At 49.4% G+C, this 21,819-nt stretch overlaps 1 protein-coding gene across 2 annotated transcripts in view; it reads left to right on the top strand.

The window, feature by feature from the left end:
- STAG1 (STAG1 cohesin complex component) overlaps positions 1-21,819 on the top strand; it is a 1,379,617-nt gene that overhangs the window by 377,746 nt on the left and 980,052 nt on the right. The window lies entirely within an intron of this gene.

Genomic DNA, 21,819 nt, shown 5'->3' with positions numbered 1-21,819 from the left:
GAGGAGAAGTTTGGCTCAATGGTTAGAAGAGGCAGACCATGAAGCAGAGGTCAGACCCGGGACCAGGGTTCAATTCCCAAAGCGGCAGGGTCTTGAGCCCAAAAATGTCCACGGACTCGATAATTCTCGCTTCGGTGCCTGATCGAATCACAGGTTCACACTCTGCAACTCCGGGCAATAGCTTGCTTAATCTCAACTATGGCCCCCCACGGCGGGATGTCTGGCTTTCACCATGGGGGTGCCCAGTACGGGTTATCTCACAGACAAAAACCAGGACGGGTTCCCAAAGCAAGCGCTTAGAGACCGTTGGTGATAATGCGCTATATAAATTACAATTACAAGTCTGTTTGTGGTGTCTGGGGTCTGAGCTCAGCTCCAGGGCCTGACTGCACCCAAATGAACCCGGACGCCATATGGGACAGTGAGGCCAAATGTTGTCACCAGACACAAGACACTGCACAGTGACCGTTTAAGTTGAATGGAAGGTCCTGTTCCCGTGGCAGATTATCTTGGTTGAAGTCTTCAGTAAATCAAAGAAATAATATTAGAAGTGTAAGCGGAAATTTGGCCCCTTCCGTCACACTTCAACTCCAGAGAAGGGTGCAAAGGAGTCCACATGTCCTCCCAATTTCGATCCTGATCGCCATCAAAGCTGATTCCAAGCTTGGTCCCGAACACCCTAAATTTCCTGGTCAGTCCGTGATGTCCCCTAAAGTAGAGGCCTTCAGAGAGGTCATGCGACGTATATTTGGCACTTCCCTGGCTGCTCCTTGTGCCGTCCGAACCAAAAACCCAGAGGGGCCTCAAGTCAGAATTCCACCAGTGGATTCGGAATGCCTTTGGTGTTGACCCAGCTCCAGTTCCGACCCCATCCTCTGCCCTAGTTCCTTTTCACATTGATGCCAGAAGACGATGTGTACATCTTAGAGTGCTCTCCAACTCTGGACAGAGTCCACCAATACTTCGACAAAGGTAGAATCTGGCCTGCTAATGCTAGGCAGTCCTTCAGATTGGGCTACCTTGCATTTACCACCTGGTAGGGTCCACACTTTGCACAATCTGTTTGCACCGACTCGGACAGTGATAACTATGATTGAGACAACCTAGTACCTCAGTATGACGAGGGAAACTGGTGTGAAGAACTTCAGGATGCCAGTCGGTTTGATACTCTAAGGATTCTGGCCTTGTGCCCCCACTCCCCTGAACTGCCATGGAAGAAAGCACCTCTTTGGCTATATTATGAATGACGGCAGAAGTCCTAGATTCAGAGCACCCCACAATGGAAATTAAGACTAATGCATCAGCGGAATTACTTCCACCTGGTCAGGCTCCAACAGAGCCACTGTTAACATCTAATGAGATCCTTACAGATAAACTTTTGGTAACTTGGTCAAAATCATGTTACAGGATTGGACATAACAGGAAGTGCACACGTTTTTAGCCAAATCGGCCATAGAAAGGGTTCCTGTGTTGGAAGTAGGAACTGCGAATTACACCTGCTACCTCCTTGTATCAAAGGACGGAGGCTTTGGTCCTATCCTAGATGTTTGCCATCCTAATGCTTTCCTGCGGAAGGACTAATTGAAGATGCTTATGCTATCTCAGACCCAGTCTACCCTAGACTCCTGGATGGGGGTGTTTGACATCCAGAACACGTATTTCCTTATCCCTGTCCTACAGGCCCTACCTGTGGTTCATAGTGGGCCAGGAGCCTTTTCAGTTCACAGTACTCTGCTTTGGCCTCTCCAGTTCCCCACTAGTGTTCAATGAACTGATCGTGGTGTAAATACTCTGACGTAATAGTAGGATAGATTGTGAGAAGGTGGGTTGGTATATGCTGTCCACTAATTAAAGTGGGCACCTTGTACCAGTCCACACGACCCTTATGATGTATGAGGTCAAAGATGACCTTATTGAAAGCTATCCTAGGGGTAGCCATGGATAGCAGTTTCAGGCTTAATGAATGTAAGGCAGCTTGTTTTACCAGAATATCACCTCCTAAATGAAAGGAGAACCACACAGCGTTTATATAAAAATGTCTACTAGTCTCTGTGAGACTAGGGCATAAAGCACACAATACTGAATCAAGAGAACATTCGTAAATAGCACAATACACAGCAGGCTCCCGGGGAGACTGAACCATATACTAAAAATATAGCAACGACTTGACTAGACACTGGGCCTAGGGCACGTAGAATCGCTGGGACCCCAAGGAACCACCCAGAGAAGTGACTTCGGGGGGAGCCACGGAGGACGGGTGCAGTGAGGAAACAGACGTGTGCTCTGTACAACCCTATGGGAAAGTCGCGGTTGGGAAATTACAAGTTAAGAACACTTCTAAGCGGACTTCGAGAAAACCTTTTGCAACATAGGAGGTTCTAAGGTCAACCCACCAGTGAGTACTGAGGTACCCATGTTACCTATCCCAGAGGAACCGGGTGCATAGGTGTCAAGTGGTGTCGGAAACCTTCGTCGTTTTCAATGGAGAGCTGCAAAGAACTACTGCTGCCAGGAAGGCGAAGAGTGTCCGGTGGAATCCAAGCCTGGATTCAAGATGAGAGGAACCTGAAAGCAGAGAGGACAGAGTCTGTGTCACTTCTGGTGACCAGGGGCTCGGTAGTCGAATGCCCACTGATGTCGGGTGCTTCAGGTGCAAAGAAGGGTTGCTTGACTCTGCAGCCACGGGGGCCAAGAGACTTCGAGGAAGACCAAAGTCCGGAGGTAAGCTGTCCCACAAAGGATGTCGAGAGCTGAGGGGTCGATGTCTGGCTGGTGCACCAACAAGCCTTGGCAACTGAACCCCACGCAGTCAGAGGAAACGGGTTACGGTGTGGACCAGCAAGGTCCACAGGACTCTCCAAGCAATGGAGAGTCAGGCCACATCTGGATCAACCAGGTAAGCCCAAGAATTCACAAGGTGACCCTTGATATGACCCACAGGCCAACGGACCAGAGATCGCGAGGAGACCTCAAGCAAGTATGCAAAGGACCAGCCCACCGGATATTTTGAGAGTGGAGGACGGAAATCTTCAGTGCAAATACTCCTTGGGGTCAGGACTACAGGAAGTCCAAAGCACAGGCTCAGGAATCGTCACTAAGCACATGCAATTGCAAAAGTACGCGGTGAACAGGGGTTCGGGTTGCGCGATCCCCTCGAGGGATACTGGTCTTAGAATCGCTTAGAGGGCAGATCGACTTCAGGGACATTCGTGAACACACCTCCTGTGTTGCTGAAATCTTAGGAGTCCTCAGAAGCGGGGGAGAAGCAAACCGGTCTGATGCGTTTGAGTGCCTGCGTTTGCAGGGGAGTAACTCCTTTACTCCAAGGGAGATTCTTCAGTCATCCAGCGTCGTGCAGGCAGTCAAAGTACTTGGTTTCTTCTTAGCAGAATCTTGTCCAGGTAAAATCTAAAGTCCTGTAGCCAGGTAACCCACTTTATACCCATGGGAAGGGGTTGGAAAGGTTCTGTGGACCCTCCTAGGGAAGGGGCAGGACAGAGGGTTGGCTACACCCATGTCCTTTATCCAGTTTTGCGCCAGAGCAGAAGCAAATGGCTCCTAGAACTGGTTTGAGCTGGACTATGCACAGGGACACCAAATGTGCCCCCAGTGCCGACTTTCTGGCAATCTAAGAGTGCGCCCACCCAGCCCCAATACACTAAATCCTTTCTGGGAGGTGTTTACACCTCCCTGTGACAGGCTGCCTATTGCCATGCCTTCCTCTGTGCAAGCTTGGCTCAGCAGCAGGAGAGCAGAATCGTGTCTGAGGTTGACAGCATCCACTTTGATCTGCCCAGGTCCAGAAAGCTGGTACCAGGTATACCGGTGACCCACATATGTCCCTTTAGAAGTGTGGAATAATACCTTCCACACCGTGTGGAATAATACCTCCCACACCAGTTATTGGTGTGGAGGTATGATTCCAAGGTGTTTGACACAAAACACAACATGTTTCTAAGCAGCTGTTTTAAAGTTGGCATTTACCGCGAGATTATAATGCACTTAAAAATATATGTCTGGCTGCATCACAGACAACCCCGGACAATGGTCTCCGAAGGCTACAGAGAGGCTCTGCTCATGCAGGGGCACCCGCTCACGTAAAACCCAGCACCCTGCCTTAAGGATTGTTGAGGCCTGCCATAGGGGTGACTGAAAATTCCAAGCTAAAGCATTTTCAGGAAACAGCTGAAAGCTTTTCTGTTTCAGTAAATTTGCCTGAATCTATCCCTACTTCCCTCCCTCAGTAAAATCAGCCTAGTCAGCGCCGTGATGCCCCAGGTTGATTTGAGCGCTTTAAAAACTTAAAAAAAAAAAAAATAAGTATTTAAGTGTAGTGATTTAGATAGATATAGTGAACCTATATCTCAGTAAGAGGCGCAAACACCATCTTACACAGTCTGCAGTAGCAGGCCTGTCATTTCAATTTGGATGGCCTCTCATGGGTGGCATAATACGTGCTTCAGCCCATGGGAGGCCACTGGGGTACCTATGCCCTGGGTACATGGTGTACCATATACTAAGGACTGATACATAAGTCATAAGTCATAAAATTTGTATAGCGCACTACATACCCAGAGGGTTTCAAGGCGCTTAGGAAGGGGAGGAGGATTATTTGTCAAATATCCACGTTTTAAGCTGCTTTCTGAACGCTAGGTGATTCTGGGTGAGGCGAAGGTAAGCGGGGAGTGAGTTCCATGTTTTGGCAGCCAGGTATGAAAAGGATCTGCCTCCCATGGTGGTCTTGTTGATGCGAGGTACAGTGGCGAAGGCTTGGCTGGAAGAGCGAAGTTGGCGGGAGGGGGTGTAGAAGGACAGTCGAGAGTTGAGGCAATCTGGTCCGATGTTGTAGAGTGATTTGTGTGCGTGGGTAAGCAGTCGGAAAGTGATCCTCTTATTGACGGGAAGCCAGTGGAGGTCTTTAAGGTGGCCAGAGATGTGTTCGTTGCGTGGGATGTCTAATATGAGCCTGGCTGAGGCGTTTTGGATTCGTTGTAGTTTCTTCTGGAGTTTAGCGGTGGTACCTGCGTAGAGGGTGTTTCCGTAGTCCAGTCTGCTCGTGACTAGAGCGTGGGTGACTGTTTTCCTTGTTTCGGAGGGGATCCAGCGAAATGTTTTTCTGAGCATGCGAAGGATGTTAAAGCAGGAAGAGGATACGGCGCTGACTTGTCTGTTCATTGAGAGTGAAGAATCCAGGATGACGCCAAGGTTCCGTGCATGGTCCGTCGGGATGGGTGCTTTTCCGAGGGCATCCGGCCACCAGGAGTCGTCCCATGCAGAGGGGGAAGTACCTAAGATGAGGACTTCTGTTTTGTCTGAGTTCAGTTTCAGACGGCTTTGTTTCATCCATTCGGCGACTTCTTTCATTCCTTCGTGTAGGTTAGTTTTGGCGGTGCTGGGGTCCTTGGTGAGAGAAAGGATCAGTTGAGTGTCATCCGCGTAGGAGATGATGTTGAGGTTGTGTTGGCGGGCGATGGCCGCGAGGGGGCTCATGTATACGTTGAAGAGAGTGGGACTGAGTGAGGATCCTTGAGGTACTCCGCAGATGATTTCAGAGGCCTCGGACTTGAATGGTGGGAGGCGGACTCTCTGGGTTCTTCCGGTGAGGAACGAGGTGATCCATTCCAGTGCTTTTCCTTGGATTCCGATGTTTCTGAGGCGTTGTAAAAGGGTGCTGTGGCAGACTGTGTCGAAGGCTGCAGAGAGGTCGAGGAGGATGAGGGCGACTGTGTCTCCATTGTCCAGTAGAGTTCGAATGTCGTCTGTAGCTGCGATGAGGGCGGTCTCAGTGCTGTGTTTGGCACGGAAGCCAGATTGTGAGGGGTCGAGTGATTTGTTGGCTTCGAGGAAGGCGGCGAGCTGGTTGTTGACAGCTTTCTCGATGACTTTGGCCGGGAATGGAAGAAGCGAGATGGGGCGGTAGTTTTTGAGTTCGGTGGGGTCTGCTGTTGGTTTTTTCAGAAGGGCGGTGAGTTCAGCGTGTTTCCAGTCTTCTGGGAAGGTAGCGGAGTTGAGGGAGCAGTTGATAACGTCTCGGAGGTGCGGAGCTATGACGGAGTCTGCTTTGTTGAAGATGTGGTGAGGGCATGGGTCTGTGGGGGATCCAGAGTGGATGGAATTCATCAGGCGGATGGTGTCCTCAGTGGAGATTGGGTTCCGGGCGTTAAGGGTGTTTACGGGGGGAAGATGGTCAGCAGATGGTAGGGTGGGTTGGCTTCCGGGTTGGTTGTCAAAGCTGTTGTGGATGTCAGCAATCTTGTTGTGGAAGAAAGAGGCTAGGGAGTCGCAGAGGGTTTGAGAGGGGGTGATGTCGTTGGAGTTGGCCGAGGGGTTGGAAAATTCCTTGACGATGTTGAAGAGTTCCTTGCTGTTGTGGGCGTTGTTGTCAAGTCGATACTTGAATGTTGTTGTCTTGGCTTTTCGGATCAGTTGGTGGTGAGTACGGGTGGCGCTTTTGAAGGCGATCTTGTTGCTGGTGGATGGGTCTTTTTTCCAGGTCTTTTCAAGGGAGCGGCACAGTTTCTTGGACTTCTTGAGATCATCGTTGAACCATGAGGCCTTCTTGTTGCCAAGTTTGTGTTGACGTTTTTTCAGTGGTGCTAAGGTGTCGGCGGTGTTGGATAACCAAAGGGTGAGGTTGGAGGCGGCTTCGTTGGCGTTAGAAGAGAGGGCTGGGGAGGTTCGAAGGAGCGATGTGGAGATCTGATCCGTGGTGATTTTGTTCCAGTTTCTTTGTAGAGTTGGTTGGAAGTGGATGATGGGTTTCGGCTTGTTGTAGGTGAAGTGAACGCAGCTGTGGTCAGTCCAGAGGAGATCCGTAGTGTGGCTGAAGGAGACATGGTTGCTGGAGGTGAAGATGGGGTCGAGTGTGTGACCTGCGATGTGGGTGGGGGAAGTGACCAGTTGTTTAAGTCCGAGGTTGGCGAGGTTGTCTAAGAGGGTGGCGGTGTTGCGGTCGTTGATCTTTTCAAGGTGGAAGTTGAGGTCTCCCAGAAGGATGTAGTCTTTGGAGGGGAGCGCGTGTGGGGTGATGAAGTCCGTGATGTCTTCACTGAATTTTGCGCGGGGTCCTGGTGGTCTGTAGAGGAGGGTGCCTCTAAGAGTTGTCTTGGGGTCGATGTGGATCTGGAAGTGAAGGTGTTCGGAGTTAGCGAGGTTGGCGTCGGAGCTGGTAGAGATGCGGATGGATTTCTTATGGACGATAGCGATACCTCCTCCTGTATGGTCGGTGCGGTCCTTGCGTGTGATCTTATAGTCATCAGGGATAGCGATGGCGATGTCAGGGGCGGAGGAAGCGTTCATCCATGTTTCCGTTAGGAAGGCGACGTCAGGAGAGGTGGTGTCTAGTAGATTCCAAAGGTCAATGGCGTGCCTGTGGACCGAGCGGGTGTTGAGAAGGATGCATTGTAGGTGGTTGGGGTCGGGAATCTGTGGTGTGGTCGTAGCGGAGATGTTGTCGGTGCCGCTGAATTTGCAGGAGAAGCAGGAGAACGGTCCATGGGTGCGTCCAGGTGCGGCTTGGACGCAGTTGGGGGCGCGACCGGGGTTAAGGGTTAGGAGGGTGGCGGCATCGTAGGTAGTGCGGGGTGGCTGGGCAGCACGGGGGGCAGGGGGTCTGGCGCTGGGCGCGGTCCAGGCGTGGACGGGCGTAGACGGGCTTACCTTTGGCGCACCTTCGGCGCGGATTGGGCGCGGTCGCTGCGCGTGGACGCTGCGCGCGGGAACAACTGTCATATATGGATAGTGGAGGGGGAGGGGCGAGGGCGTCTCAGCTGGGAGGCGGGGCGGGCTAGCTACGGAGGACAACAATCATCAAAATGGAGGCGGAGGGGTCTGGGCGCCGATAGCGCTTGGGGAGAACGCAAATGCTGGGAAGAATTAGGCTAATAATAAACTATGCAGAAGCGCTGGCAAATAAACGTGAAATAAATGCAAAGCGGCGGTCAGAACACACAAATAATAAACTATGAGGATAACGCTGGCAAATAAATGTGAAAGAAATGCAAAGCGGTGGTCAGAACACACAGCTGGCAGTAGTTATGGGCAAAGCGCTGCAATAACGATACCACGGCCTCAGGGGAGCGACCACTCTGCTGGGAAGCGGAGATCGAGTCACGGCGCTTCCAGGTGCTGGCGCGCTGTTTTTTGACTGTGGGAGGGCGTCTCAGCTGGGAGGCGGGGCGGGCTAGCTACGGAGGACAACAATCATCAAAATGGAGGCGGAGGGGTCTGGGCGCCGATAGCGCTTGGGGAGAACGCAAATGCTGGGAAGAATTAGGCTAATAATAAACTATGCAGAAGCGCTGGCAAATAAACGTGAAATAAATGCAAAGCGGCGGTCAGAACACACAAATAATAAACTATGAGGATAACGCTGGCAAATAAATGTGAAAGAAATGCAAAGCGGCGGTCAGAACACACAGCTGGGTACCTCAGAATCCAATCTGGAGTGTACTTAAAGTTCTGTAGTAGGGGATCTCTGTGTATAGTCATAATCTAGTGAATAGTCCCGCCCATGTGCGTGGACCCCGAAGCAATCAAAAATAATCTCTAAAGTGTCGAAAAAATGCAGAACTGCACAGACACTTAAGAGAGAATTTAAAGACATATAATGCAGCCTATAAAAAGGCTACACTGTCCAGTACTTCAGCTAGAAATTCCACCAAAAATCCACAAAAACAGCAAAGCCTGTCCAGATTTTCCTTGTCTTCAGTACAAACCCCTCTGGAAGATAGAGAGGAAGGCATGGACAGACAAGCCCCATAGGCTGCCATTATGTGGCTCAGATCAGGATACTGTGCCTTTAAGAGAACTTTCCAGAACTTCACAGTATCCCAGAATGCCTTGCAGGTCTCCCTTACTTTCAGTTCTTTTTTCCGGCTCCTGCAAGCAGGACCCTGGAGCATTGAGCTCTCCCTGTTCAAGGGTTTTTGTTGGTGTTTTTGCACTAAAATCGTTTTTTTGTGTACTTTTCTGTACCTTAAAGCTTTCTTCTTGGTTTGTGGCACCCCTTGGTCGAAATAATGCCTGCATTATTTGATAAATGCCCGGAGTGCTCCAGGAAGAAGGCCAAGACAGATCCCCATGAGGTCTGTATCCTCTGCCTTCCCTCTTCCCACATCCCTGAGGAGTGTGAGATGTGCCAGGGTTTCTCTGGCAGGACCCTGAAAGACAGAAAGAAAATCAAGCTTCAGGGACTAGAAGAAAGGAGACAGAAGACGCAAGGTGGGTCTGGAAGGGCTTCTTCTGCCCATGCTGAGGCCCCTGGGGGGCTCCCCGGGGGCAGGAAGCCCAGCACACGTCCCCATTCTCCGTCTGGGTCGGTGGCACCCTCCAAGACGTCGAGAGGGAAGTCCAAGGCCAGCTCCCCTTCTCCCCAGGGCTCTGGGTCGAGAAAACGTCGACCGTCGACGTCGAGGGACCTACATAGACCGCCGTCGAACGCGGAGACGGTGTCATCGTCGCTGTCTTCGGCGTCGACGTCGAGCGATCGGCGTCGACAGGGACGGCGTCGACAGGATCGGCGTCGACGCACGCCGCCGAGGCAATACAGTCGATCGCCTTCGAGACACAAGGCTTCATCGTCGTCGAGGGGTTTCTCCTCGTCGAGCCCGCCGTCGACGCAGAAGCATTCGCCGGCGAGACGGAGGCGTGCCCCGTCAAGGCGAAGGAGATCGTCAAGGTCGACGTCGTGACGCCCCAAGACGTCAAGGCGGTCGCCGTCGAGGCGCAAGCGGTCGCCTTCAAGACACAGGAGATAGTCGTCGAGATGGTCCGGGTCGACGTCGAGACACGCGAGTCGCTCGACGCCGAAGAGAAAGAGACGGTCGACGCCGAAGGGCCGATCGACGTCGAGGGACCGGCGGTCGACTCCTGAACACCGGTCAACGGTGCCGGATGCCCGTACTAAGCGGCCTGAGGCTGTGGGGGGCTCCCCTCAGCCCAGGAAGGATGGTGGATCACCAGGATCGGGGTACTCGGAGGTTTATACTCCAAAGAAGTCCGTTACACCTCCTCCGTTACCTAGAGGCCCGCGTCCGAGGATGGCTACACCTCCTCCGTTGCCTCCTCTACCAGAGAAGCCTCCACCGGTTCCACCAAGGTCGGGCTCGTTGCCGCACCTTCCGACCCCTCCCAAGAAGACTCCTAAGTCTAAAGAACCGCGTAAGCCCAAGTCGGCCACCCCGGACAGGCCGGTGGACCGGCCGAAGCCCAGGAGGTCGAAGTCTCGCTCCAGACGGAGAGAACGATCGAGGAGCAGGCGCAGGTCCTCCACTTGTTCCAGACGGCGCCATAGGAGGCATAGATCCAGGACGGATACATCTTCCATGACTCGCTCCTATTCCCCTACTCTGTCCGATTCCCCGGACTCTAGGGTGTCTCCTATCGATGACATCGGTACATTCCAGGATGTTCTCCTGAGGGGGGCCTCGAAGCTGGGTATCACGGTGACGGCTCCTACACCTACGACGTCCGTGATATTCGAGATTTTGCACAAGAAGCACCTGTCTCGCCCTCTGTTGCCCCTGGTTCCGGGACTGGTTGAACCTGCACAAGAGCTATTTCTTACGCCTGCGGTGGTTAGGGCCGCCCCTTCTAGACTTTTGAAGAAATACAGGGTAACGGACTCTGACCCTGCCTTCCTGAGGATGGACCCAGTTCCCGACTCAGTGATAGTTACGGCGGCCAGAAAACAACACTCTACCTCCCCGTCCTCCACCGTGCCTCCGGACAAGGAGAGCCGCTGGATTGATTCGGCGGGAAGGAAAGCATGCAGGACTTCTTCCACCACGATGAAGGCTTCCAGCGACTCGGCATTACTGGGACGATATGACCGGGCGCTTTGGGATTCCATTGAACAGTTCGCGGACCTTGTGCCGCGAGACAGGAAGGAGGACTTTATGGAAATAGTCAAGGAGGGGATGCTGGTTTCGAACCAGGCCATCAGTGCCGCGGCGGATATTTCCTTGTTGGCGGCACATGGCTACTGCCACGGTATCAACCAGCGCCGCCATGCATGGCTCAGGCTTACGTCTCAAGCCCGAGGCGCAACAACGAGTGGCCAACCTGCCGTTTTCCGGGGACACGCTCTTCGGAAAACACGCGGATGACGAGATGGCCTGGATGAAGGCCGAGGCAGAAACCCTGATGGCAGTGGGCTTGGAAAAGCCCAAGGACAAGAAGCCATACCGCCAGTTCCAACGGCGTTTCGGTTCGCAAGGGAAAGGAAGAGGACAGTCTTCGGGACAACAGCAGCAACAACAGCAGCAGTTCCGAAGACCTTTCCAAAAACGTCAGAGGGGTAGAGGTGGACAGCAGCCCTCTACCGCGAACAAGGGCCCGGCCGGGTCTTGACCCTGAGCGGTTACTTCCCCATCATCCGTTACCCACTCCGGTGGGGGGAAGCGTTCAATTTTTCCTGGCAGAGTGGAGAAAAATTACTCAGGACAAGTGGGTGCTGAATATTGTTTGCAATGGATACAGTCTTCAGTTCATCAGCCCTCCTCCAGCGATCCCTCCGGTCAGCTCGCAGTATCAGCTGCGCGAGCTCCAGGCGGAGGCCGATATCCTGTTGAGAAAAAGGGCGATAGAAGACGTACCTCTGTCTCAAAGAGGAAGAGGTCTGTACTCCCGGTTCTTTCTGGTTCGCAAAAAGGACAAGAACGAGTTCAGGCCCATTCTGGACTTGCGGCAGGCAAACAAGTGGATTCGCAGAGAAAAGTTTTGCATGCTGTTGTTGCATCAGATTTATCCTCAGTTGCAACAGGGGGACTGGCTTTGTGCCATAGACCTACAAGATGCGTACTTCCACGTGCCCATCGCGCACAAGCACAGGAAGTTTCTGCGATTTCAAGTCGGCACCAATCATTACCAATACACGGTGCTGTCTTTCGGACTGAAGTCTGCACCCAGGACATTCTCGAAGTGCATGGCAGTGGTAGCGGCACACCTACGGAAAGGCAAGATGTTTGTCTACCCGTACCTGGACGATGGGTTGATCAAGGCCTCCTCCTTCTCAGAAGCTCAGGCAGACTTCCAGAAGACGTGCGTTCTCTTGAACAAGCTGGGGTTGCACATCAACATGTCCAAGTCTGTCCTGATCCCGGTCCAGTGCATTCAGTACTTGGGAGCCTCCATCAATACGCTGTCAGCAAGCGTGTCTCCTTCGGAGGAGGGACGGAGATCGATCCTTCGGAAGGCTCAGGCTCTTATGACCGTTCCATCTACAACAGTGAGGACGGTGTCTTCTCTACTGGGGTCGATGGCCTCTTGTATCTTCCTCACTCCTCATGCACGGCTGCACATGAGACCTCTGCAGGAGTGCTTGGAGGACCAATGGGACCAGAGGAGAGGATCTTGGGATGACAAGATACAACTGTCTCTGCATGCTCTTCAGTCTCTGAAGTGGTGGTGTTCAGCCGAGAATCTCCTCAGAGGGGTTCCCTTCCACAAGGACATTCCTACTCAGACGATCGTGACGGATGCCTCTCTCCAGGGCTGGGGAGCGCATTCGGGGGACTTACAGATCCAAGGCACGTGGTCTCAGACGGAGTCCACGTATCACATCAATTTCCCGGAACTCAGAGCTGTTCACTTGGCGCTAAAGGCCTTTCATCCGTCCTTCCGGACCAACGCTCTGCTTGTACAGACAGACAATACGACCACAATGTATTACCTCAACAAGCAGGGGGGGTCGAGATCGCGCACCCTGTCTCGGGAGGCGCAGACGATCTGGCACTGGCTTCTGGCGAGAGGATTGACGATAACGGCTACCCATCTGCCAGGTGTGCAGAATGTTCAGGCGGACGCACTGAGCAGGCTGATTCAGGAAAACCACGAGTGGGTCATAAACGACGACGTACTAGGAGAAGTCTTCGCAAGGTGGGGGACTCCAGACATAGATCTGTTCGCCACCGCCGAAAACAGCAAATGCCGAGACTTCGCCTCCAGGTACTACCAGCAAGCGACGCTGGGGAATGCACTCTGGATCAACTGGTCGAACAGCTTTGTTTACGCTTTTCCGCCCATTCCCCTGATTCCAGGGGTGCTCATCAAGCTGTCCCGGTCCAGGGCACGGATGATCCTGATTGCCCCGGAATGGCCCAGACAGTGGTGGTTCACGGACCTTCTACACCGGTCCCTCCTTCCGCACGTTCGGTTGCCGTGCAGGCCGGACCTTCTCACGAAGTTCGGGGGGCAGATGGTGCACCCCAACCTCTCGTCCTTGAGTTTGGCGGCATGGCTCCTGAGGTAGTGCAATATGGACATTTGAATCTACCTGAAGATTGTATGGACATACTGAAGGAGTCTAAGAGGCCCTCCACTCGAACGTCCTACGCTTACAAGTGGAAGAGGTTTTGTGTCTGGTGTGTGTCCAGGAACCTGGATCCTACGACGTGCAAGGAAGATGTCATACTTCCCTACCTTCTACATTTGGCGCGATCTGGCCTTAATGTTCACTCTATTAGGGTTCATCCCGCTGCTTTGACTGCCTACAGGAAAAGCCCTTCACAGACTTCCTTCTTTCAGATCCCTGTGATCAAAGACTTTTTGGAAGGCTTGAAGAAAGTGTTCCCTTCTGTCAGGCTTCCATCGCCTTCATGGGAATTGAATGTGGTGCTGCCCAGTTTGATGAAGGAGCCTTTTGAACCCATTCATAAGGCTTCGTTGCAGCACCTATCCTGGAAGGTGGCGTTCCTCGTGGCCATTACATCGGCCCGCAGGGTGAGTGAAATTCAGGCGCTGTGTTGTAATGAACCTTATACTGTATTTCATGCTGCTAAGGTTGTTATGCGGACTCACCCTAAATTTCTTCCCAAGGTTGTTTCTGACTTTCATGTCAACCAAACTATAACTTTGCCTACGTTTTTTTTAGAATCCCTCATCTCCAGCGGAACGTTCCTTACATTCCCTGGATGTTCGGAGGGTGTTGAAATTTTATCTGGATAAGACCAAAGATGTACGTAGGTCAGACCAATTGTTTATCAATTACGGGTCAGTCAGGACGGGTCTTGCGACCTCTAAGCAGTCCATTTCTAGGTGGATTGTGTCCTGCATACAGCTATGTTACCAGAAAGCTAATAAGACCTTAGGAGGTAAGCCTAAGGCTCATTCCACCAGGGGCAAAGCTGCCACGACAGCCTTGCTCCGTAATGTGCCGATTGCAGAAATTTGCAAGGCCGCCACTTGGAAGTCTGTTCATACTTTTGCTAAGCATTACTGTTTGGACGCTAATGCCAGGGCAGATGCTCAGGTGGGACAGGCTTCTCTGCGGAATTTGTTCGCACTATAGTGGTGTTGGTTTCTTTTCTCCACCGCCGCTTTGGTGTGGGGATGGGCTTGCCATTCTATTCACTAGATTATGACTATACACAGAGATCCCCTACTACAGAAGGAGTAGTTTCTTTTCTGTAACTCCAGTTCTGTAGTAGGGGTATCTGTTATAGTCATAAGCGCCCGCCCTCCACCCCGGTGGAGAGATATTCATGTACGAAATGCTACAGGTCGGGCGTGTTACGCCTTCAAAAAGAACTGAAAGTAAGGGAGACCTGCAAGGCATTCTGGGATACTGTGAAGTTCTGGAAAGTTCTCTTAAAGGCACAGTATCCTGTTCTGAGCCACATAATGGCAGCCTATGGGGCTTGTCTGTCCATGCCTTCCTCTCTATCTTCCAGAGGGGTTTGTACTGAAGACAAGGAAAATCTGGACAGCCTTTGCTGTTTTTGTGGATTTTTGGTGGAATTTCTAGCTGAAGTACTGGACAGTGTAGCCTTTTTATAGGCTGCATTATATGTCTTTAAATTCTCTCTTAAGTGTCTGTGCAGTTCTGCATTTTTTCGACACTTTAGAGATTATTTTCGATTGCTCCGGGGTCCACGCACATGGGCGGGACTATTCACTAGATTATGACTATAACAGAGATACCCCTACTACAGAACTGGAGTTACAGAAAAGAAACTACTCCTACATGCATATCAATTTACAGGAGAAAGCAGATATGCTGGGGTCCTGTATAGCAGGGTCCCAGCCAGACTAGACCAACAACAGTGTGACATCAGCAAAAAGTGGGGGTAACCATAAGAAGCAGATACTACTTTCCTACATAGCTTTAAACCAGGTGACCACTGGTTACCTAAGTCAGGCCTGGCCTGAACACTATATGATTGTATGCACCGATACATGACCAGAATAATGTACAGTTGTAAAATTGAGCTGCCTCTATGTTCATACAGCATTGTGATATTCTTGCATGGAGTGCATTATAACAGGATGAAAATGAATAAAAGATGTTTTCAAAAAAGATCGTGGTAGTCTTGTTCAGCACACCTTCGGAGGTCAGGACTACCAGTCTTCTTACCTCAATGACTGGCTGCTGAAGGCAGGCTTGCTCTAGGTAGTCGTCAACCACTTCCAGACCACAGTGAACCTGCTAACATTGTTGACACAAGTCACACAGGACTACTTCTCAAATTCATCTGTACATCTGAGCAATCCTGGATACAGTGCAATCTCAGTGCGCATGAATCTAAGGGTGTAGGGTCTGTTATCTTCCTATATCCTGCTGGCCACACCTACCAGCTGGCACATATGGGCTGTGCAGTAGGACCTCCAATCCCAGTGGGCATGGCATCAGATGGATTTGGAGGATCGTATCAATTTCAAAAGGATACTGCAACAGATTGGCAGTGGTGGCTACTGGTCCTTGATATGGCCAGTTGTAGGCTCCTCTCTACCACATTCAGAGCTGACAGTGGACACATATGGACTACTAATGGATTGGGAAGACCATATGGTAGAGGTGGAGATCAGAGGCCTCTATTATCTGGAGGAGACTCTGCTCCACATTAATCTTTTAGACTTGAAGGTGATTCGTGTAGTTTTAATGGCCTTTCTACCTATCGTCAAAGGAAGGCTGGTGGAGGTGCTCATGGACACCACCACAGCTATGTGGTACTGCAACAAACCTGGTGGGGTTGCAGTCTTGGGCCTGTGTCAGCAGACTCTGCTTTACTGGAAGATGCTAGACCACCCAGAAATTTCTCTGGTGGTAAATCACCAGGAAGGATCTTTAAACACCAGGGTGGATGAACTCAGCCACAGGCACTTGGACTTTCCTGAACGACAGTTACTGCTGGAGTTGACACATGCTGTCTTCCAGCAATGGAAACAACGCTGACCTGATCTCTTTGCCACTGTTGAAATTGTATAATGTTGGTGCTTTTGGATGATGGTGTTTGCAAAGCAGCTCTCTTGGAAATACCTTCCATCTAGAGATGAGCTCGGGCCTCCTGTGTGGCTTGCTGCCCAAAGTTCTGAAGATCAGAAATGACCTGCCCAAGTCGTCCTAATATCACCAGAGTTTGCCAGGCGAGTACAGTACCTAGAACAACTTGGCATGAGCATCTTTGATCTTATCAATCTGCTGCTTCATGATCTTGTGTTGCAGCAGCAGGTCATAATTCTGCACGCCAGCCTGCACAATTTGTATCTCATTGAGCGGCAACAGTTGACCTCCCCCTGATTCTATTGACATTACCTTGGCAACTAGTTGTCCCTCCACAAAATCAGTGTATGGCAGTCGTTGGGATGAGTTTGTGGTCTGGATGCACAAGACAGATTGATCCATCGCAAACAAAGTTGTCTGAAGTGTTTTGTGTGTTCTCTCCCTCACCCAGCAAGTACTTGTTTTGGGAACTGTACTAATCTGCACTTTTGCCTTTGCCGGATCAGCCTGCTATTTAAATCACTTGTTGTGATGAGATTATGGAAAGGTTTGGAAAGGTTTGCAACATTTGTTTCTGCCGAAACTCTTTTGTGGTGCCTCATAAGAAGTTGAACTTTTTTGGTCTGCACCCATTTTGAGCCACTACACAGTTGTCCTGTAGTATTTCTGTTGTTGAAGCCTGCCTTTCTTATCCCTGTAATTTCAGCTAGCCTTGTGACTGAACTACAGGATCTTTGTCAAGCCACTTTACACTACTTTCTTCCCAGATAAGTTGGTAAAGAGGACCCAAGCTTCTCCGAAAGTGATCTCTCCTTTTCATATCTGGTGGTCTATAACCCTTCTTGCTTTCTTTGCTGCTCCTCATACCACTATAGAGGAAAAGAAACTCTGTAGTGTTGACTTTAAGGGCACTATAGGTTCTCTATCAAGGGTACTAAGGTACATCATATACACTATCAGCTCTTTGTGGGGTTTTCCAAGAGCAAGTTGGGTAGGTCCGTGCTAAAATATACCAACTGTTCTCTGTATAAAGATCTGCCATGCACTGGTGAAAAATGATCCCAAGAAGGCTTGCAGACTCACTCCACTAGTGACCGTGCTGGTAGCATGGAAATAGCAAACCGAATACCTGTGCTGGACATTAGTTGGGCGGCAATCTGGGTGTAGGTACACACATTCACAAAGCAATACTGCCTCTACAGTCGGGTCTGTACAGAGGGGATTATGCACACTCATTCTGCTCAACCTTTTGTTTTTTTAAAAGTTCAGACTCACTACGTCTGGTTGGTACTGATGGGGAATATATTCACATGGTGAGAAATGTGCATTTTAGCGCTGGGACGCCCTGTTGCTGGGGCTTCCATGCGCTTTATAAATATGCTTAACATAACATTTATAAGAACCACTAAGAAGAACTTTTGTTCTGTAACAATCTTTCAGGTGTATAATATAATTTGAGTTTCCTCACTGACCCTACTGCTCCCACTTTTGTATACAGTACTCAATCAAAATCACTTTATATTGGCCACCAGGGTCATAACCGTAACAACCTCAATGATTCACACTGGAAATCATTAGGGATTTCTTAGGAAGCCCTCACTCACCACCCTGGGTGGTAACCTGCTTCATCATCGGGCCCACCAGGAGAAGCCGAATGCCTCCCTGATGTGCTACAACGCCAGGATGCTGCGGAGCTGGTTTTTCGTGACAATAGTGTGAAAAAAGATTTGTGATTTTAAAAATGTCAAGGAACTGTACCACACACAAGTTTATTCAATGGTCAGCCCGACATAGTTAAAAACATATGTGAAGGGAAATCTACCAAATAATGGTTTGGATATTTACACTTAAAGTGGGGTCGACATGTTTGTGCCTGTATATGTGTAGTTTTACTGGGCTTTCTTCAGGACTGGTAGTAGTGTACCTCGGCGGTGTAGGCGCGCTAAGGCCCACTCTTACCAGTGGGCGTGAAAGTTAAAATCCGGCGATCTGTTTCTAGTGTTTCTAGTGTTTTCTGCAAGATTGATCTCGGAGTAAAAGTGCTTAGGGCTAGTCAATTGCGTGTCGGTAGTGCCATAAGAAGTATTTTGGTGCCAGAAACGCTCTACAGGTTCCTCAAAACTGAGGTAAATCCCACAACTTGATGGTTTGTTTTTTGAACTTGTTATAATTTTTACACCTGATTTTAACTTTCACGCTCTCTGGTAAGGGTGGGCCTTAGCGCGCCCACACCGCCGAGGTACACTACTAACGGTACTGAAGAAATCCCAGTGAAAGTACACGTATACGGGCAGAAACATGTCGACCCCACTTTAAGTGGAAATATCCAAACCATTATTTGGTAGATTTCCCTTCACATATGTTTTTAACTATGTTGGGCTGACCATTGAATAAACTTTTGTGTGGTACAGTTCCTTGACATTTTTAAAACGCAAATCTTTTTTCACACTATTGTCACGAAAAACCAGCTCCTCAGCATCCTGGCGTTGTAGCACACCAGGGAGGCATTCGACTTCTCCTGGTGGGCCCGAGGATGAAGCATATCACCACCCAGAGTGGTGAGTGAGGGCTTCCTAAGAAATCCCTAATGATTTCCAGTGTGAATCATTGAGGTTGTTTCTATCTTTCTCTGTTTTTGTGCTTGCATACCCTAGTCTTTTGACACTTCTGTTGTTTGACATTAGTTTGACCTGGGGGGCTGAGAGTGTCCCTTAATTTTCCTCTCTTTCTTATTGTTATTATTCACCAGGGTCATAAAACTGCAATCCATTTACAATAAATTTAATGTGACACATAATTTAAATCAATCATCACATAGATCTTACAAAAAGCCATTACCCCATGCTTTAGAATGTGTTAGGTGGAATTAAAACGTGTATGACACTTAAGCATACTAAGGGAAGAGGAGGGCATCTCAAAAGCCCCTCTGTGTATGTGTATATATATTTTTTTTATTTGGAATTTTCTGGAAAACATAAGGTTGGTAAGACAGCTAAAACGGTTCCTAGTCTCCACATAAACATTAAATGAAAGTACAGACTGGCCCACCAGCCCTGGCATTTAAGTGGACTAATTTGTAAGGAGATATGAGCTTAATGAGAAAATGGAGTCGCGCACTAAGAGTGCACATAGATAAATTGGACTGACCCATTGACAAATGCTGTAGGCTTTGGTGAGCTAGGTGTGAACGGACCAGTGGATTCAAATCGCTGAGCAAAAGTGTGTGTGTGTGGTTTTTTTTTTTTTTTGATGGCTGGTGTGGCTGTAGACCAAAACCAAATATCCAAAATTCTGGGCCAGGTTGCTTTTGAAGTGAGCGTCAAAATTTCTAGGGTTGTTTGCACCATGCACTCCGTCCTGGGTGAGAGTAATTTACAGGTAGATGGGGCGCTAGAGAGATGTTTCTTGGAAGACTTGGGGCGCCGAGTAAGGGCATTCACAAAAGGTGAACCCTTTCATAGGGCTGTTGTACATGAAATCTAAGCAGCTTTTTGCACTATTTATGCATAGGAGAGTGTTTTAAGAGGTTTGATGTATTCTGTCTCTGTGGCAACTATTTTAGACATGGTATTTGTATATCAAGAGGTTTTCCTGTCTGTCCCGCTGGTTTTAGATCAATGTATATGTGGTGTGGTCCTGAAGAAGGTGATAAAATTAGTGTAAACCCACTGAAACTTGGTTTGTCTGTTTAACCCAGTTTGGTGACTCAATGTGTGTGTGTGTGGGGGTGTACGATACTCCAGGACTGGGAATTGGAACTCGTGTGATATGTAGTGTGAGTGGTGAGAGAGGTGAGAGTGGGACGGACGGCACAAAAGGAGTAGAATTTTTAAGATGCATTAATGGTTTCGTTCAACAAATGAGTGTTTTTCATAAATGTCACGTGATGTGTGCTAACTACAATATCTGTTTTCATGTAATAGCACAATGTAATAGTGAATTACAAATTGTATGAAAAGTGTTTAAAGAAATATGAAATAAAGCTGTTACTTTTTTTGGCAAATGATATAAGTGGAAATTGGGTCTTTTCCTCCTTGGATGTATTCCTGTGGTAAATACCAAGACAGGCTAGCGGGATCTCTTGTTTTGGATATTGGTCTTTTCCCCCTGTTCCCGTGCCAGCATAGTGATTTGTTCTGGGGGGCCCTGTGTTATTGAGGATGTGAGGCTTTAGATACACATCCTCTGCATACTCCTGCCATTTAGTGTTGGGTCTGGATGTGCTCAAGTTGTTTTTTTGTGAAGAAGGCTCATGAGTCTTGAGGTAAAGTGATTCCTCCTCTCAGTGATATTGTGCATGGGCATCAAATCCATTGTTTCATCGTTTTCTTTCCTTCATCTGGCTCAGACGTGTTCTTGGGCGCTCCGGTTAGAGGCTGCTTTCGAACTTTCCTTCATTTAGTTGTTAATCTCTATACCCATCAGTATTTTTTTCGTTTGCGTTACACCATTGCCTTTCAAAATCAGAAGCATTCCTTAAAATGTCAATTTGACGTTCTCCTGTTTCGACCTTTGGGCCTCTCCTATATGGGCCTTTTCCATTCGGGTTTTGTTTCTGGTCTCATTGGATTCAACCAACGATGCATTGCTGATGGACCTAACTCCATTTTGATTCTTCTTTAATTGCCACGCAAAATCCCAGCATACAGACCTCGAAGTTTGCAACAACTTAGGACCACAACGGGTAAAACTGTGAGGCTGGTCGATCTTTGCGATCGAAGAAAATGTTGCGGGATCGTTGTACGCATTGTAAAGAGATGCAGCACTGAGATCTTGAAAGAACACTGAACTTCTTTGGCCGACACAATGTTGATCAGATGGAGGATGATCTGCACGAGCTTCTGCAGCAGAGGATGAGACCTTTTTCATTCTGGACTCTGCATCCGAACCGGGAAAAGTTTGGCCAACTGAAGCAGGACTTGCATATGGGACAACGCGCAGTGAGTACTCCTGTCCCTGTCCAACTGATTAAGATATTCAGTTTCGACCAAAATTAAGGCTCCCGGGCCACCACTGCTATCAGGCCATGGTAGGTAGTGAATATCTGGTAAGGATGCCTGCCCTCTTGATGTGTTTTATCTAGGAACCCGATTCAATATTGTGACTTTATGCCCCTATACGGCTATAATCAATAATATCCCTATAATGGCATAATAATCAGAGCCATATTTCAGTAAATCGCCCCTGCAGTCCAAGACCCGGCAGAAGCTACTTCCTTAGATTCCCAGAGAGCACACCGAGTTCTTTCGACACACCAAACCTCCAGCAACCTGGGAAAGCCCCGCTTGCTTTGTTTTGATTTGTAATAAAACTCCTGCGAGCACTGTAAGAACTGCCAGTCCTTAGTGACATCTTTATTGACGTCTTATGTCCAAACCTTACGTCAAACTCGGCACCTTTCCGGTATAAATATACCAACGTTGCCTTAAGCAAACACACAGTGGTGATTCTGGAGCAGAGCAGCTAATCTACTTTCCGAGAGCCCAGCAGAAGCGAGAAGCCCACGGAGGCTGCCCCTTCTCTTTGACGCGCTGAGAAAGACGCTGTCTTTTCTCCTGCCGAGAAAATCCAGCTCCGGCATTTCCAGCCTACCCTTG

This window comes from Lissotriton vulgaris, chromosome 11 (genome assembly GCF_964263255.1).
Source record: "Lissotriton vulgaris chromosome 11, aLisVul1.2, whole genome shotgun sequence".
NCBI lineage: Eukaryota > Metazoa > Chordata > Amphibia > Caudata > Salamandridae > Lissotriton > Lissotriton vulgaris.
Note: the sequence above shows the minus strand (reverse complement) of the source record. Positions and strands in the feature narration are given on the sequence as shown.